We start from the raw sequence: 20,540 nt of genomic DNA, 5'->3' as shown, positions 1-20,540 counted from the left end.
TTTATTATTTAATTATTGAACATGTTACACAGTAGTATTGCATTCAAATTAGAAGTTATCCTTTATGAAATATACGTTACTTACATATGTTTATTTATGCTAGATCCTTCATTTTGTATTTTATTTTCTCAAAAATAAAAATTAACTTTTCAAAAATGCCTATTAAAGCAAACCATTTTCATCTGTATTTCACACATCATATTTAGATTTGGATTACCTTCTCCTCCTAACACCACATTTTTACTATTTTTATTAACTTTCTATTTGGAAACAGAATTAAAATATTTAGACACAAAATTTTGTGTGACAAACCTAAATCAAGCCAGTATAATCATAGTCAGTGCTTATCAAACTATATGTGGGGAACTACCAGTATTTGATTTTTTCTGTTTAATTGCCAACAGATATGTTTTCTTATTGCCCATCACTAGTAATTTGCACCTAATTTAACTCACCACTTAAGTTTTAAAACACCTAAACCGTTTTGTAACTTGTTTAACAGTATGTCAAATATTGCTTATCCACTGCAGATCAGGTAATAAACAGTTATCAGATAGTCTTGGAATAGCGCATGTCCCAGAGGATTCTCGTATTTAACCTAACAAACATCTTTCAAGTCCTGTGGCAAAGCAACAGTTAAGCACATTTAATAAACTTAAAGGATGTGCAGCACATGTTAAAGCTAAGAACCTTCCCAAATCTTATGAAATTTTTTTTAACAGAAATTCTAATATTTGCAGTGCATAATAATTGGTATCAACAAAATGGTTTTTAATTATTCTCTTAGGAAACAAACAGCAAAGGTGGTAGATAACTAGGCATTTTAGATTACACTGATTTGACTAGAAATATAGAACAGGTTTTGGAATCCTGAAGACCATAGTAGGTCTGTGGACTTTTCTAGTAAGTATAAAATCATTTTCTGTGATTGTGGAATAAAGAAATATCTTTGAAATTACATGATAAAAAAGGTACCTACAAAATTATGAAGATATAAAAAATATGAATATATAAGGAATATTCTAAATCTCTTATATAAGTAAAAAAAAACTAGACAGAAATATCTGCTGAAGAAGGTGGCAGACATGAGCTTAAGAACATTCAGATGGGTGAGTGTTTCAATGTATCAGCAGCTGAGCTTAGCCATCAGTAACTGCTTCAATGGTACTTAACTCAGAATGTATTTCTCAGAGGTGTCCAGCTTTTGAAAGTCCAAACAAACACATCTTACTAGATTAAACTTTCATAATAAAATTTATTTATCTGGAAAAGGCTCCATAAGTCTTTCAGGCTTTTTGCCCCGTAACAGAAAACTAAATTGATAAAACGGGATTAATTTTTATTTATTTATTTATTTATCCATTTATTTATTTGTTTGTTTGTTTGTTTGTTTGTTTATTAATAGAGAGAAGGGAGGGAGTGAGAAAGAGAGGGAAAGAAACATCGACCGTTTGCCTCTTGTACATCCTCAGCTGGGGTCCTGACCCACAACCCAGTTATGTGCCCTGACGGGTAGTCGAACCTGCCACCTTTCAGTTTAAGGCAGACACTCAATCCACTGAGTTACACAAACCAGGGCCAAGATTCATTTTATAAAAATGGTGGTTTTATTTATTTTTTAATTCTATGGTCATAGAAACTTAGATGAACTTATCTTTTTATTTCTTTTTAGTAAAAATTATATAGGATATGAGTAAATGCTATTATTTTAGAAGTATTAATACCCATGGTCATTTCTAGTAATGATCTGAGAATACATATAGAAGTAAAATTGAGTCTGCCACATTCCTCAGCTATGATACCTAATGCACTAACAAATGTAAACATTGAGACAGAAGAGTGAAATTGCAGCTAATGTACTTAAGGGCATAAAATCCCATAGCAGATCAACAGAAGAATTTAGTCCAAAGAGTGGGCATGAAATACTGATGTCTGGTTACATTTCTTGGAGACACTTGGATATATTACATTTATGAAAATTATATTGATGGGTACTTTTGATGCCATCCTCACTTCTCTAATTCATATATATTTTTAAATATGTGTGTTTATAAATGTGGGGCTTGTTTTATACACAGAATTGTTTTTAAGGTTAACAAAATTAACTCACCAGAATGATGAATTGTAAGATTGTATCTTAACACAAAATCAAGAAATTGTTTAACAGTAGGAAATGCATGAGTTTTATTATTTTAATACTTTTTGTAAATTTTCTCACATCTTTATTATTTTGATCTTATCAATTTTCCAAATACTACCTGGCAAATTTAATGATATAACATACATGTCACATATATATTATATTATGTATAATGTAATACATGTTATATAGTTATAAAAGTAATTTTTACTTTTATTATTATTTTGGTATATGCATTAGTATATGAGCTTGAAGTTGTATAGTAAAATGAAGATAAAATATGCAAGATTATATAAAATGTAATAGCCTTTTCCAGATAAATAAATTTTATTATGAATTAAATGACATTTCTAATTTTGTAAGAGACTTTTAAACTCTCTATATAATATTTTCTTAGTTATTTTCACATCTTTCATCTTTGTGCCTTTTAATTATTTTTCTCCTTTTATAGTAAATGCTTTTGATAAGCAGCTTTCATTTACTGACTAGTGAAACTTTCTCATTAACCTGTAAAGATGTTTTTTCTTGATTGTGTTTCTCTCTTTAAGATATTCTACACTCTTCTGTTGCTTTTATCTATCAAAATAAAAACAACTAATGACTCCCTGAACATGGCATATATTAATTTTTTATCCAAATCCAAAACTTTATTAAGCATTTTAATTTCAAACCACCTAAAAATGATTTTAAATTCTAGTTCTGAAGGCAGTAGTAACAAACTGTAAAACACAAGAGTAGGAAATATTTTAAAAGTTTGTGTGTCACTCTTTTTCCATCTCAGAAAATATTTAAAGTAGGGATTAGTTTAAAGACAAATTAAAGAAGCAAGTTCTCAAATGCACTGGAAAGCTTAACAAACGTAAAAGAAAACAAAATTTAATTCAGCTTATTTGACTACTTGAGCTGTACCCATTAGAGGAGGTTAATTCTGAAGAGGATTTAAAAATTATTACTTTCAAATCAGCTAATTATCTCTGTTTAGTAAAAATTTAATAATAGATATAAAGCACAACTTTATTTTAGGGATTTATAAAGTAGAACCAATAACCAAGAATTCCATATGCTGTGATTCTTGCTGTGGGATTAGATATTTAAAAAAGAAAAAAGAAAAAAAGAAAGGACTCATGGACTCAACAGGATGGTGATTGCAGTGGCGGGATAGAGGGCTGACTGCAGGTGGGAGAGGCTATGGGGGTATAAATGGTGATTAAATAAGTAAATAAATAAATAAACAGGTTAAAAAAAATGACTGTACAAAGTCCATCATAATCATATTTGTTTGAAGTTTATCTTTTTCATTTTTTTATATTCCATTTTTGCTTTATTCAGGTCATATTTAAAACTTCCACATCTCAGAAGCATATTTCTAAATTATCTTACATGTGTCTCAACTGACTCTTATTTTAGCTATACAGTATAGGCACTTCTAAATAAGTAGATTGTTTCTTTAATATCTCCAATAGTACTTCTAGTTGACAGAAGAACATTGAAATACCATGAAATACAGGAAATTTTTTGATGCTATATATATAATATTTTGTGAAGAAAATAACTAGAAGTTTGTGGTCTTTAATGAGGTCTAACAGGCCCTTAACAGAATTAGATTCCAATTGTATTTATCAGTGCAGGTATACTTAGCATTTTGGTCAATGACAAGGTTTCATTTAGTCAGTTTACACTGCATATGAGAGGATGTTCAACATTTCCTGTTTCAGAAAACAAATGCCAATACTATCATCCAGTCAAATGGCAAGTCTATGTTGCCCTTGGAGGTGTGTATCTAAATTTCTCAGGGGTGAGGGGCTTGCAACTCTTAATAAAAAAAAAAACCCTGTTTATAAAGTTTCCCACGTATTGTCTACACCTCAAATTTTCAAAGATGTGTTTTTTTCCCTTTGTGTTATCTTGTCTTCAAAATGCCAATTTATCCACTCCTCTGAGTGGTAAACTCAAACGTTTAATGTTATCTGGATTCGTCTGAGACTGAGATAATAAGGTTAATTGTGGTAGGGGGGAGGTGCCAAGACAAAAATGGTCACACGTTTATGTTATTTTAATAATCGGTTCTATGGTTGTTGTTCCTTATTTGGTATTAAGTTGGGGGCAGGGGGGAGAAGTGTCAGTAATTTGGCCTCTCCCATCTCAGTGAGGCTATAAACTTGACTATCAGAGAACCATGTCTCTTGGGACACCAGGTGTCCATTGCCTGGGAGGGTTTAATATCAAGCCAACTCTTTGTCACATAGGACACAGGCATCAACCTTATTCCAGGACCAACTAATTTTATGCTCATTCCCAATCTATGTGTATCTCTTCTTCAGCTCTTTAATTTCTTCTAAAGGCATTGCTTCTCAGTTGTCCCAGAACCAAGGCAGGTTTTTTTTGTCTGGCAATCAGAAGAATATGTGAGGTAAAGTTGGAATCTCTGACATTCCTTTATTGCAGATATTACAGCAATCATGCATGCCCTCTGCTGTGGGCGCGCGCAGAACCAGCGGCCAGCCATCACCCAACTGTGCCCTTGCTGCTCACTGCGCAGCCCTTGATGTTCATGGCTGCTGCTTGCTGCACAACACTCCCGCTGCACGCCATACACTCCTGTGGAGGTTCTGCCTCTTATATATTAAGCATAGACAAAGCCAGCTACTGGCCAAAATATGACATCAATGCTTATATAACTATGGGTGTACTGCATATGCAAATCTAATTATTATTTCTAAGCAGTTCATGCCTGGGCATCTGGGGTGAGGGAGCCTGAAAGACTGTATTGTCCTCACATCAGTTTATGTGAAAAGCTAGAAATTTGACATGAATAAATGAACAATTTTCTGATAATAGTCAATTTATAATTACATTAAATGAGTAGAGGATAATAATAGTAAGAAATAATAACATATCTGATGACAATATAAAGTTTATAAGGAATCAATAAAACATAAAATATCCATGCTTTAAAATAAATGTCACATTGAGAGAAAAAAACGTAATCTTATTTTTGCATACTTTTTATTTCTGAAATAATTAATAAAATTGAACACTTGTTTAGAAACAAAGCATGTCACAATATTTGTGCTTTCCTCTTAGTGTTTTTTTCCATTTTTTTATAAACATCTCACAATCTGGTCGTCTGGGTTCACTGGACTATCTTTGTTCAAGCTCTTCCCTCTCTCTCTTTCCCTAAATACCTATTGTTCTGTACTTTTCTTTTTTCTTTTGATGATGTAAGATGATACATACATATGTGATGATATGAATTGAGGAGGAGTTTTTCATTTAATATTTTCAGACAAAAGTTGAAAGTGAATAACTGCAGAAAATGAATGCATGGATAAGGGGGTGGGTACTACTGTACTTTCGGTCATCAGCATTAGGATATAATTTAAATGATTTATCATAAACTGTCTTTCTCACAGATTATGAATGTAAACCCTAGCATGTGACTAATTTGAAAATTATCCCTGGTTTTATGTTTCTCTCGATATTTTAAGAGGAAATACAATAAAGGATTAAATTTAAAAACCTAAAAGGAAACAGAAAAGATAATTTAATAACATTAATTATGTATACTCAAGGAGATTGACAAAAACTCAGAGGAGAAAATTAAAATCAAATAAAAAAATAAGAAATAGTGTCACCAAGGCTCTAATGAAGTCACTTAAAGGGTAAATAACTAAAACAAGATAAAGAAATTAGAGAAAAGTTATAGAAATATATAAAAAGTGAAACATGTATATGAAAAATTGAAAATTAGATAATATAGAACATAAAATATAAAATTTAGGAATAGTTATTTATTTAGAAATTCAACCTGACTTTTCTCTCACATACTTTCAAGTACAATCATATTAGCTTTTCTCCCACTGGAATAAACCATTCCCTTCAACTGCAATTATCTATTATACTATGTTTGGTATATTTTTTCCTATAATAACATAAAATTTATAAAATATCATTATTTTAAAGTTTAAATAAATTATGGCAAATTGCATGCATTGTTTCTCAAATTCCTTTTCTCGCTCAACATTGAGATTAAAAATATGTACATGAATAACGGGGTGGGGATATGATTGTGGGAGAAGGGGTGGGAGGGTAGGGGGAGCAATGAGGGAAAAAAATAGGACAACTGTAATTGAAAAACCAAAAAATAAATAAATAAATAAATAAATATTGGTTTAGATACATTAAAAAACAATCTATTTATGGAACTAGAGAGAATTATGCTTAGTGAAATAAGCCAGGTAAAGAAAGCAAAATACCATATGATATCACCTAATAGAGGAAACTAAAGAACACAAACAAACGAACTAAATAGGACAAAGAGCAGAATATAACAGTCAATAGGGGATGGGGGGAGGGAAAGAAGAGGGATAAGTAAGGGAAGGGTTTAGTCAAAGAATGTGTATAAATGACTCATGGACATGGACAACGGGGAGGGATATGATTACAGGAGAAGGGGTGGGCAGAGTAGGGGAGAAAAATGGGGGGAAAATGGGACAACTGTAATTGAAAAACCAAAAATAAAAAAAAAAATTAAAAAAAAAATCTATTTAAATATAATACATTCAGCCATGTCTGGTTTGGCTCAGTGGATTGCATGCTGGCCTGGGAATTAAATGGACACTTCTTTGATTCCCAATCAGGGCAAATGCCTGAGCTGCAGGCCAGGTCTCCAGTTAGGGCTGTGTGAGAGGCAACCACACATTGATGTTTCTCTCCCTCTTTTACTCCCCCTCTCTAAAAATAAATAAATAAAATCTTAGAAAATATATAGTACATTCATTTTAACTGTTATGTATTAATTAATTTATTATATCACTATACATACCTAGTATATTTTTTTAGTATATTTTATTGATTATGTTGTTACAGTTGTCCCAGTTTGTTTTCCCTTTGCTCCCCTCTGCCCAGTACCCCACTTCCCTCCAGCATTACTATCTTCCTTAGTTCATGTCCATGGGCCATGCATATAAGTTCTTTGGCTTTACACTTTCTTATATTATTCTTAACTTCCCTCTGTCTATTTTGTTCCTATCAATTATGCTTCTTAATCCCTGCACTATGTCCCTCCCTTCCCTCTCCCATGTGATAACCCTCCAAATGATCCCCATACCTATGATTCTCTTTCTATTCTTGTTTTTTTAGTTGGATTTTGTTTTTATTTTTTGAATTCAGTGGTTGATAGTTGTGAGTTTGTTGTCATTTTAGTATTCATAGTTTTGATCTTGTTCTTAAGTCCCTTTGACATTTCATATAATAATGGCTTGGTGATGGTGAACTCTTTTAGCTTTACCTTGTCTGGGAAGCACTTCATCTGCCCTTCCATTCCAAATGATAGCTTTGCTGGATAGAGTAATCTTAGTTGTAGGTTGCTTCTCATCACATTAAATACTTCTTGCCAGTCTCTTCCTGCCTGCCAAGTTTCTTTTGAGAAATCAGCTGATAGTCTTATAGGCATCCCTTTTTAGGTAACTTTCTGCTTTTCTCTTTCTGCTTTTAAGATACTCTTTTTATTTTTAACCTTTGGCATTTTAATTATGATGTGTCTTGGTGTCATCCTCCTTGGGTCTAGCTTGTTTGGGGCTCTCTGTGCTTCTTGGACTTTTATGTCTATTTCCTTCACCAAATTTGGGAAGTTTTCCTTCATTAATTTTTTCAATATGCTTTCAATTTCTTTCTTTTCCTCTTTTCTGTCTGGCATCCCTATGATATGGGTGTTGGTATGTTTAAAGTTGTCCCAGAGGTTCCTAAGCCTCTCTTCATTTCTTTTTCAATTCTTGTTTCCTCATTCTGTACTGGTTGACTGATTATTTCTTCCTTATGTCCCAAATCATTGATTTGGACCCTTGTTTCCTTCCCTTCACCATTGGTTTTGTGTGGATATTTTTTAGTTTCATTTAGCATAGCCTTCACTTCTTCCTTTATGTGTTTGCCATACTTAAGCGTATCTGTCAAGCCTGTGAGCACCTTTATCCCCAGTGTTTTGAACACTGCTTTTGTCAGGTTGGCAATCTCCTCACCTGTTAGGTTGGCTATCTCCTCTTCACTTAGCTCTCTCATTAGAACCTTGATCCATTCCCTCATTTGGGCCATACTTCTCTGTCTCCTCATCTTGAGAGGCTCCTGTTTTTGTTTGTCTCTGTGTCTGAGGTAGAGCTGTCACATCTGTTTTGTTGTAAGGGGCGGAGCCTTAGGTATTCATCTGTAAAGAGCTACCCATTTCGCCACGTTGTGGTGCTGTATGTGGGGGAGGGGTCAGAGAGGGAACAATGTCACTTGCTCAGCACTTGCTCCTTTCCCAGGCACCTCTCCCACTTCTTTATGGGACTGGTCCCCCTCTAGCTGTTGCCCTGGCCATCATTCCCAGAGTGGGTGGGTCGGCGGAAGTTCTAGGACCATGCGGGCAGACTCTACTGAGAGACTGGCAGTTTCTTCCTCTGCCCCAACACCCACTGGTTTGCACAATCAGAAGCAATGAGGTTTTATTCTCCCCAGCGCTGAGACAATGAGCTGTGTGGTCTGGTCTGGTGCTGGGAGCACTCCCCAGGTGTCCCTCCCTGCTTTTTAAAGTGTGTGAGTATGCTTTCTGCTAGCCTCCCACTGTCATCACTGCTGCCACTGCTGCAGCCACCTCCACTGTTGCAGCCACACCGTGTCCTCTCTGCCCTAGCTCCGCCTCTCCTACCTGTCTTGATGAGTAGTTCTTCTTTATATCTTTGTTCATTGAACTCCCATGCAGCTTGATTTTCTGGAGCTTCTGGTTGCCTCTAGTTTTGAGGTAGTTGTACTTCTTAGTTGTAGAGGGAGATGCAGCATGTCTGTGTAGGCCTCCATCTTGGCCAGATGTCCCTAGTTTTATATTTTAATATCAATTCTGATTTTAGCATATATGTACATATTTTCTTTTTTTATTTTTAAATCTTCACCTGAGGTTATGTTTATTGCTTTTATAGGGAGAGGATGGGAGAGAGAGGCAAACATCAATGAGAGAAAAAAAACATCAATCAGTTGCCTCCTATATACACCCTGACCATAGATAGAACCCATAAAATAGATATGTCCCAAGACGGAGAGTCAAACCTTCAATCTGTTGGTGAATGGGATGATTCTCTAACCAACTGAACCACCTTGCTAGGGCCACAAGCATATGTTTTTTGTTTGCATATAAAAGTGTCTTTCTAGAAGTAAAATTGATGAGTGAGCATATTTTAAATGGTTTCTAAATTTTGCAAGTGTTTTCAAAAATAGTTCTAAAATATATCTAATACTACTAGAAGTGTATGGAAGGTCTAATTTCCTTCAATTTTCTAAATAATTGCTGTAAATTATTCAATTTTTACCACTTGTTGGAATGGCAAAATTATTATTTTAATTTGCATTGCTTTGATAGTTAATCAGACTGAACACATTTACATATATGTATTGAAAAAAACACATCCTCTTCAATTAAATATTTGTGTGCTCTTCTCCTGATTTCTAGAAACTATTTACATATTCTGTATATTAACATTACTAGTTTTGTGGTTACAAACATCTATACTATACTATTTGTCTTTTACTTGTGTTGATACAACGTTTTCCATTTTTGGTCTTAAATGTGTTTTATATATTGATGTAGTCAGACTCATCAAGCATTTTCAATCATGCCTAAGAAGTTCCTTTACTCATATTCTAAGGGTGTTCTACTATATAATGATGTAACATATTAAAATTTCTCTTTAAATATATTCAGTATTTACTTAAAGTGTATGTGAATTATATGTATAATCAGAAGTGACTCAAATGAATCAATGTCATACATTGAATAATATATTTTTGCTACCATGTTCAAAGGCAGGAAGAATTAACATCATTAATATGTCTATACTACCAAAATAAATGTATAGATTCATGCAATTCTTATCAAGATACCAATAGTTTATTTCACAGATCTAGAACAAATATTCCAAAAATGTATATGGAACCACAAAAAAAGTCTAAATAGCCACAGCAATCTTGATTAAGAAGACAAAGTTGGAAGAATCATGCTACCTGATATCAGGTAATACTATGGGGCTGTAAGAATCAAAACACCATGGTACTGGCATAAAATTCAGGCTTATATAGACCAATAGAACACAATAGAGACCTCAGAAGTAAATTCACACTTTTATAGTCAATTAATATTTGACAAATGAGGCACAAACCTACAATGGGTAAAAGATAATCTATTCAATAAATGGTGCTGAGAAAATTAGACAGATATGTGCAAAAAATAAAACTGAACCTCCTTCTTAGACAACACATAAGAAGAAACTCAAAATGGACTAAAGATTTAAATATGTTAGACTCAAAACCATAAAAATCCTAGAAAAAAGCATGAACAGTAAAATCTCAAACATCTCTCATAGCTATATTTTTTTCTGATGTATCTCCTGAGCAAGGGAAACAAAGGGAAAAAATGAAAAAAATGAAACTACATTGAACTGCAAAGTGTAGGCACAATAAAGAAAACCAACAACAAAATGAAAAGACAACCCACTGAATGGAGAATATATTCACCAATGGTACATCTTATAAATGGTCAATTTCCAAAATTTATAAAGATCTTATACAAGGCAACATCCTCCCCAAGCCCCCCCAAAAAAATTATAAAATGGGTAAAGAACCTAAATAGATCTTCTCCAAAGAGGACATAAAGGTGGCCAATTGACATATGAAAAGATGTTCAACATCACTAATTATAAGAGAAATGCAAATTAAAACCACAATGAGATACCACCTCATACCTATCAGAATGGCCATCATCAATAAATCGACAAATAACAAGTGCTGGCAAAGTTGTGAAGAAAAGAGAACCTCTGTGCACCATTGGTGGGAATGCAGATTGGTACAGCCACTGTAGAAAGCAATATGGAGATAACTCAAAAGTTAAAAATAGAACTGCCTTATGACCCAGTGATTCCACTTCTTGGAATTTATCTGAGGAAACCCAAAACACTAATTTTAAAGAATGTATGCACCTCTATGTTCATTGCAGTATTATTTACAATAGCCAAGATATGGAAGCAGCCCAAATGCCCATCAGTAGATGAGTGGATAAAAACGTGATGGTACATTTATATAATGGCATATTATTCATCCTATTAAAAAAACACAAAAAAACTTCCCCTTTGCAACAACATGGATGGACCTAGAGAATATTATGCTAGGTAAAATAAGCCAGTCAGAGAAAGACAAGTACCATATAATTTCACTCATATGTGGAATCTAATCAACAAAATGAACTATTAAACAAAATAGAGACAGACTCATAGAGAACTGGCTGACAGCTGTCAGGTGGAGAGGGGGAAGTTGGGGGACTTGAGTGTGGAGGGACTGAGCAAAAACAGGAAAGATAAAGAGAAAAATCTCATGGATACAGACAGCAGTGTGGTGATTGCCAGGAGAAGGGGTCGTGAGAGATATGGAAGAGTAAATGGTGTAGGGGTAGTAAATGATAATGGAAGAAGACTCGAATTGGTGGACACAATACAATCTACAGATAGTGTACTGGATTTATGCACTAAAACCAATATAATTTTGTTAAACAGGGTACCCCAATAAGTTTAATATAAAGGGGGGAGAATAAAATATATATATTTTTTGCTAATATTTTATATTGCTACTTGTAGCATATATCCAGCTCCTAAAAGTGTTTATGCCTGTTTCTGGATATTGTGTCTTATTCCATTGAACTATGAGACTAATTCTGTACTAGTGACCATAATATTTTAATTTGTATATAATAGTTTTACAGATATTATCACATATGGTAGGGATAATATGTCTTTCTTTTTTTTAGAATTATTATTTTGCATTTTCATGTTAATTTAAAGTAATTTCTTGATTTCTGTGAAAATACTGATGATCATAATTGAAAGTACAATGGTTTTAACAATGGCTATAAAGATCTATTACATTTTATTGTTGTGTTGAATATGGTCGGGGACGCGGAGATAATTCCAGCAAGCAGAATGATAAAATGAACAGGGGGCTGCAGCATGCTCTGGCAGTCAGCAAAGAGCGAGAAGCCTTACTGTCCTTTTATTAGGATTTCAAAAAATAGAATCAATAGGGTATATGTGTACATTCCTTACATGATTATGGAGCAGCATAGCTTCTGCAGATAGGTTAGACATTAAGCAATTAGGCCTACAATTGTAAACTACTTTTTATCTATAAACTACAAAGTAAGGTAATAAGTGACAAGGATCTGTTCCACATCTGATATAGTCGCTGGAAGAGAGGAGACACTAATTTTCAAGCTTCTTTGTTCTCAGGGACTTGTAAATCAGCCCCCAAGAATCAAGTGCGAGTAAGGGTCCAAGGGTCTGCACCACATCTGATGTGATCACTATGGGAAAGGAGGCTTAGGTCTTCAGCCCTCTTTGTTCCCTGGATTCCATGACTCAGCAACCAGGAGCCGAGTGCAGCTGCTGGCGCTGGCAAAATTCGTTTGCAAGTTCTTGCAAGCTGAGGTCACAGGACACCTGGGAGGGGGAGGGGCCCGCTTGCAGGCCCCCCGGCAGAGGGCTTGTGACTTTCGCCTACATTTTATAATACTGTTTCTGGTATTTACCACAATATTTATGTTCTTTTTTATGTATGTGGACAATATTTTTTACATTAACCTTAGATTATTACACATTAATTTATACCAAGAAACTCTGGAAGTTTTGGTTCTTGGGTATTACAAGTAGTATCCTTTAAAAATATCACATTTTCCATAATTTATTTATATGAATAATATGAACTTTTGTGCATTAAACTTATATTCAGGTATCTTGCTTAATGTTTTCATCAATACAACAAATAAATTCTCTTATATTTCCTGAGAGGGTAATGTGAGAGACTATTTGTTTCCTTGTAAATCATGCTTTTTATAAATAAGGCAAAATTTTCCCAATCTATCCATCTGTTACTTCTCTTGTAGACAACTGATATTGTCCATAGCATCTTGTTTCTGAATAATAGTTACATGAGAGGTTTCTTGGTTTGTTCCTGGTATTGTTGACAATGTCTTTAAAGATTCACTGTAGGTATTATGTTTTGTTAAGAGTTTTGGGTAGATGTGATTTATGAAGTTAAGATATTTCTTTTCTAGACTTATTTTGCTAGAGTATTTCCTTTTTAAATCAGCAATAAATGTTGAAGTTTTAGAGTTCCATTTTCATATTTATTAAGAAAACCATTGTAATTTTTGTCCCTTATTCTGTTTTTATGATAGAAAATAATTGTATATATCTTTTTTTGCCTCATTCTATTTGGTGATGAAGTTCTAAATACACAATGAACTCAACTTGCTAATACTTTTTAAAAAGATTTTTAAATTGAGGGTCATAAATGAGACTAACTTAAAATGTTCTCATTTTTTCTTACCTCAGTTTACAATCATACCTATGCTGCCCTCATACATTAGTTTCTGTTGGCTGCCATAAAATATCACCACAAACTAGGTGGCCTAAAACAACAGAAATTTAGTCCCTCAGAGTTCTGGAGGTTAAAAGTCTGAAATCAAGATGTTAGCAGAGACATGTTCTCTTTGAAGGATCTAGGAAAATATCCTTCTTTTCTTCTTTCTAGCTTCTAGTGGTTTCCAGCAACCCTGCATCCTGTATCCTGTATGCTGTCCAGCACTCCACTCTGCCGCCATCAACACATGGCCTTTCCTGTGTGTATCTGTGAGTCTGTGTTAATTCTACCCGAAGGTCTCTCACCTTTTCTCTTTTAAAGACACTCTTGGATTTAGGATCTATCCTAGATCAGTATGGCTTATTATTAATGAATTTCTTCTGCAAAGACCCTGTTTCCAACTAAGGTCATATTCTAAGTTTATGAGTAGACAAGAATTTTTGAAGGACACTTACAAAACACCTCTTAAAATTAGGCATATCTACTTTTGTGTTCGCCCATTGATTAACTTTTTGAATTCCTTAAAATTTGGATGCAATTATCTGAGCTTGGAGTCTTTCTTGATATAGTGAGGGGGAGTTTTCCTTCCCCCCCCCCTAATTTTAATAACCATTCTATAACTTTTATGGTCCTTTCTATACTCATGTTATTTTTTCTCAATAAAAAATTTGAGAATGTGTTTTCCTTCAGAAATTGGTAATTTTATCTACATTTTCAGAGAAGTGGTATAGTTATTTATATTCTACTTTAATGATTTTTAATTATTTTTTCGTATTGCTTTTTGGGCTTTTTCTTATATAATCTTTCTTACTCTTTTGGTAGGTTTGCCTAAACAAATTTTTAAGTAAAGAGACCTAGCTTTTAATTTTATTAATCTGTGCTTGCTATCACATAAGTTCTTAATTTATCTTATTTATTATAGAATTATTAATTATGTACTTCATGTGTCTCAAATTTATTTCAAAATGTTGTCTCCTTGAAGCACACATGCTTATGAAACTATGGCATTAAAAGCTACCATTGCGGTTATGAATTTTTAATTTCTCCTGTATAATTATGTCATTTATTCTTTGAATCTATCAAGTATATTAAGTGCCTTTACATTGGGGATTCTTATTTATGTTTATGAATTTATAATATTACTAACACGCTTGCTCTTTATTATTGTTGTCTTTTGTATTTTATTCATTTTTATATATTAATGTAATTATATCTACTCTGTTTTACATAATATTTGCCTGATACATCTTTTTTCTAATAATGCAATTTTCCTTATTTTATGTAGTAAGTTGGTATTAAATATTTGCCCTAGAAACTTAGTATATTTATGGCTTTAGCCTCTTAGCCTCTGTTTATCATATTGTGGTTCAATTTCATTATGGTCGGCATAGATGTTCATTTTGCTTTAAGTATTACCCTAGAAATGTAATCTTTTAAATATATTCTATTATTGTTATGTACTAAGATATATTGGTGTGACACAAGTAGGTTTACAGTTGTGAGTGCACCAGTTCATTCTTGTATTATTATTTATTAACTATTGCATTATTTTCCACAGGAACAACTATAAACTTACTTTTGCCCCGCCCTGTACTTGTCTGTAACAGAAAGCTGCTGAGGACATGATTGAAATTTTCAAGCTATAAAATCATGCATTAAAAATGTAAAATATATGCTCTGTTGTCTAAGACAGAGAGAACATATTACTTTTATTTTAGGTAGATTTCTTTCCTAATTATTTTTAAAATTTATTTAATTAGTTAATTTGTTTATTTCTAGAGTGAGAGGAAGGGAAGGAGAAAGAAAGAGAGAGAAACACTGATGTGAGAGAGGAACATCCAACAATTGCTTCCCTTACATGCCCCATCCCATCTTCGACTGAAATCTGAAACCCAGATATATACCCTAATCAGGAATCAAACTGCCCAACCAATTAAGCCACATTGGTCAGGGCCTCCCTTGTTATTTTTTCAGAACCAAATCATGTTTCCAATCTTTTTTTTTTTCAAAAAATCCAGTAAACCAATTAAATTCTTAGATTAAACCATATGAAATTGTCCGTATTTGGTCATTGAATTTTTCAGGATTATCCAGGGAACTGGAACTAACAAGATATAAATATATAAATAATTTATTAGGAATTAGCTTATGTGATTATGGATTCTGAAAAGTCCCACAATCTGTTATCTATAAACTGGAGACCCAATATCTCAGATAGTATAATTCCAGTCTGAGTCTAGAGGCCTGAGAACTGGGGAAGGCAATCATTTAGTACTTAGGTAAAGAGCATGTGAAAACCAACATTCTAGCTCAAGTAAGATAGCAGGAAGCAAAAAGAATTAATCCCCCCCACACTTTATGTTTTATTCAGGCCCTCAATGGATTAAATGATGCCTACCGTATTGAAAAGAACAATCTACTTTAATGAGTCCACTGATTCAAGTGCTAATCTCAGCTGGAAACACACTCACCCATAAACCCCCAAATAATATTTAATCTGAGCATCCCTTGTCCCAGTAGTTGACACATAAAATTCACCATCACATTTACATGAAATATAAGAAAAATGTCAATATCTTAATTCCATATGGTTTAACTTAATACATGTTAGGATGCTTCCATTTAAGTAGTTCAAGATTCTATTTGAAAAATAAACTATGCCACGATTTTGATTTAGAGAATTTTTTGCATAATATATAAATATTATATTTATATATAATATATAAATATAAAACTCTGATTCCAAAAAACCTCCGCTGCCTTGCGGCATACCTCTTCAGGGGAAAGGCTAAGGGAGTAAACCCCGACAGAAAATCCGGAGCCGGAGTCCCTAAGGCGGTTTGACGTTGTAGTCAACACCGGCAACTCCTGCGGCGCACCTGAAGCCAAGCTGTATTGACTCCGTCTTTCCCTTGGACCTTTCAGCTGCAAAGAGAGGGGGGGTCTGCTGCATGGGCAACAGCAGACCCTCCATATCACCCCGCCCAGGCTCTGTAGCTTCAGCTTCACTGGAGAGGACACTCCAGCGTCATCACAAGATGTCGATTCAACACGGGAGGAGACAGATACCGTGTCACTCCTGAGTTGGACTGCACAACCATTCTCGGCGGTGCAGATAGACTCTTAAGAAGCTACACCATCGTCTCTCGAGACGGACGGCTGCCGACAATGATATATTTCTTTATTTTTATTTTTCTACCACTTTAGTATATGTGAATGCATGTATGTGAGTGTCTGGAGCATGTGTGTTTGGATCAAAAAATTGCTGTGAGGATGTGAAAAAACCTGAACAAAAAACACATAGGGCATGAAGACTTAATTTTTATATCATAGTTTACTAAAGAAAATATAGCTATATACCAAACAGAGTATTATTTGAAATAGAGTTATTTTAAATTTCAAACACATATCATTTTATTTTATTTTTTTTGGTTTTTCAATTACAGTTGTCCCATTCCCCCTCCCATTTCTCTCCCCCACCCATTCCACCTCTTTTCTCACAATCATATCCCTCCCCGGTGTCCATGTCCATGTGTCATTTATACACATTCTTTGACTAAACCTTTCCCTTACTTATCCCCCTTCTCTCCCTCCCCGCCTGCCCCCTATTGACTGCTATTTTGTTCTTTGATCTATTTAGTCCTTTTGTTTGTGTTGTTCTTTAGTTTCCTGTATTAGGTGATATCATATGGTATTTTTCTTTCTTTGCCTGGCTTATTTCACTAAGCATAATTCTCTCTAGTTCCATCCATGTTGTTGCAAATGGTAGGAGTTCCTTCTTTCTTTCTGCTACATAGAATTCCATTGTGTAAATGTACCACAGTTTTTGGATCCACTCATCTACAGGTGGGCATTTAGGCTGTTTCTAGCACTTAGCTATTATAAACAGTGCTGCTATGAATATAGGGGTACATAAGTTTTTTTGAATTAGTGCTTTAGGATTTTTTGGGTATAATGCTAACAGTGGAATTGCTGGTTCAAAAGGCAGTTCCATTTTTAGTTTTTTGAGGTAATTCCATACTGTTTTCCATAGTGGCTGCACCAGTCTGCATTCCCACCAACAGTGCAGTAGGGTTCCTGTTTCTCCACATCCTCACCAGCACTTGTTGTTTGTTGATTTGTTGATGATGGCCATTCTGACTGGTGTAAAATGGTATTTCATTGTGGTTTTTATTTGCATCTCCCTGATGGCTAATGATGTTGAGCATTTTTTCATGTGTCTGTGGACATTCTGTATGTCCTCTTCGGAGGAGTGTCAAACACATATCATTTTATTATTGAATACTTAGGCCATATATCAGGCTCATTGGAGGCAGAACACTTATTGGGGAGGGAAAGGGATTGTCTACTGAACAAAATAAATAACTTTATTATACCTGGAAGAGTTTAATTATTGAGCAAGAAATGAGGCAGGTCATAGAAGATGAAGTATACATAAGGGGCCATTTAATCTTGGAAATTTCTGATGGTGTAAAATGAGTCAGAACTAACCTAACAAAAATTATTCTTATGTTCTTAACTTCTACTAAACTTAAAAAAAAAAAGTCAATCTTATTTACACTTGGGATCAGCTATACCCTAGGAAATTACCTAAATTATGAAGGGGTTCTTCTTCCATATTTTACAATTGCACATGTAAAAGAATCTTTTAAAATATCTTTTGGAATAATGACGGTGACAATTTCTAGTGACTAGACAAGGGGGTAAATTAATTTGATTACAAAATTATAAGACCTGAAACAAATTGACAAATTGTTAATAGTTGCTAATTCAAAATGATAATTATTTGTTATATTATTGTTTATACCTTTTTATATGCATAAAAATTTCATTATTAAAAAGAAAAAGTATAAGATTTTCATGATGGTACATATAACAGGTACTAAAATTATGTACATCATTTTATATCTGTGACTTCCAATGTACATCAGAAGCCATGAATTATTAGATCCTGAATAAAATATACAATCATAAATTATTTCATTAATAAGGAAATGATGAAATCAATGAAAAAAACAAAATGCAGTTTAGAATGTGGATGGCATATTTATTGTACTATGCATAGAAACATCCAAGCGAAGCTATCCTTTGGCTCTACCTCATGTTCAGGGCTGTGCATGTTAGAGCACCCTGGCAATATTGTCCTTCTAGGAAGAAAGGATATGAGGAAGAGATCAAAGCAGTCTTGGAAATAGCTTTTCATCCATGTTTTCTTGGAATTCCAGTGCCTTGGGTTTTAGAAGGACTGGGCATAGGCTCTAGATGGATATGTCCACTTTATCCCAAGGACTCATCACTCTGTGCTATCAAGCATGGCCAGAGGAGAAACAAGGAGAAGCTTTCTAAACCTACAGTATAGAAAAGTGATTAAGGAATGTCGTACATGTATTTAACTTAAGGATGCCAGAAAAGTGTAGCATGTCTGGTTAAATCTGAATTTTAGTTAAATGACAGATAAAACTTCAGTATAAGTATGACCCAAATACTGTGTTGGACATATTAATATTAAAATTCCATTACTTATCTAAAATTTAAATTTAATTGTAAATTATATATTTTTATTTGCTAAATCTGGCAACCCTAGTCAGAGGGCAAATATCTCTCTCCACCTACTACTTTTTTTTTCCTCTTAGGCTCTGTATTACATAATATAAAGTCTTCTAGGAAACCTTACTTTATTGATTAATGCTTTCCCTTCTTTATCTTCACACTTGCTACTCTACAAAAATTTTTCTATCTTTTAAAAATTGCCCTAGGCACCCCAAATTCTATTTTTTAAATATTTTGAAAATCACAATAACTTAAACCCTTTTAAACCCCACTCTCATTTTTTAAGTATATTTTATTGATTATATTGTTAAAATAGTTCCAACTTTTTCCCCTTTGCTCCCTTCCGCTCAGCACTGCCCCTCCCTCAACAATCCACCCCCAAGTTCATTCCCATGGGTCATATATACAAGCTCTCCTGCCTCACCCTTTCATATATTCTTCTTCTTCTTTTTAAAATAATTAATTATTTTAATAATAAAAAATAACAATCCCTCCCTCTTAGACTTAAGATCCTTTATAATCTTATAAAGGGCAACGGGAGAAGGTCTCAAGCTCATCTAGCTGCTTCAAGCTGGACATAGTCGTCGTCTTACCTACCCTTGGGTCCAGAAATCCCTAATAAGAGTGGGGGTGTGGAGGGGAGGGTGGCCTTCCCACATGAGGAAGGATCGTGCAGACTCCAGGTTGGTTGACTGTCCCCGGACAATGGCATGCTTGACTTAATAGGCTGGCATCCTTGTTGTATTCTGGAGGCAACAGATTTGGCAACAGGGTTAAAGGACATCATTCAATCCATAACCACTAGATGACAAAAGACAGGTATTAATTTTTCAATGTCCCACATTAGGGAAAAGAAGGGCTTCTTTGGAGGAAGGTATGCCAGGTACATCTCACCTGTCCAAAACCCTTTTGCCCATTATACTTAGTATGTACTGAGGGAAATATTTTAGGTTTCCCCCCTCTCAGGCCTCTGGGCTCTTTCTGTCTAAGCCTTTAGGACAGAAAAGAGAAACCAGTTTTAAAGTGAAGCCCGCAGACCACCCCATTCTTCACCAACCCAGTCACTTAGTTCAGCCAAACCATTGAGTCTCAGGAGGCAGCAATGCAGACAGGATTAAGTGAGGCCTATACATACAGACACTCACTCAGGTAATGAGATCACAGGTGTATGCCCTTTGTAAACAGAAAACACATGTTAATTTATGTAACATAACCCACATACAATTCTCTAAATCTGTAGAACTGTCTTATCGGAAAGACATCCAGTTGCAAGGCATTTGACATTCTTCTTGCCTATAAGTTAACATCTTTGATAATGCCACGGACATAGTTTAACTTTCAAATGAAAACAAATTTTAAATGAAAAAAAACTTTAAAGATGGTTAGCTGCATTACTTTATAGTCTAGCACTGAGCATTGT

This window comes from Furipterus horrens, unplaced genomic scaffold (genome assembly GCF_987537825.1).
Source record: "Furipterus horrens unplaced genomic scaffold, mFurHor1.1.pri manual_scaffold_1, whole genome shotgun sequence".
NCBI lineage: Eukaryota > Metazoa > Chordata > Mammalia > Chiroptera > Furipteridae > Furipterus > Furipterus horrens.
The sequence above is the reverse complement of the archived record's forward strand: the minus strand, read 5'-3'. Positions refer to the sequence as shown.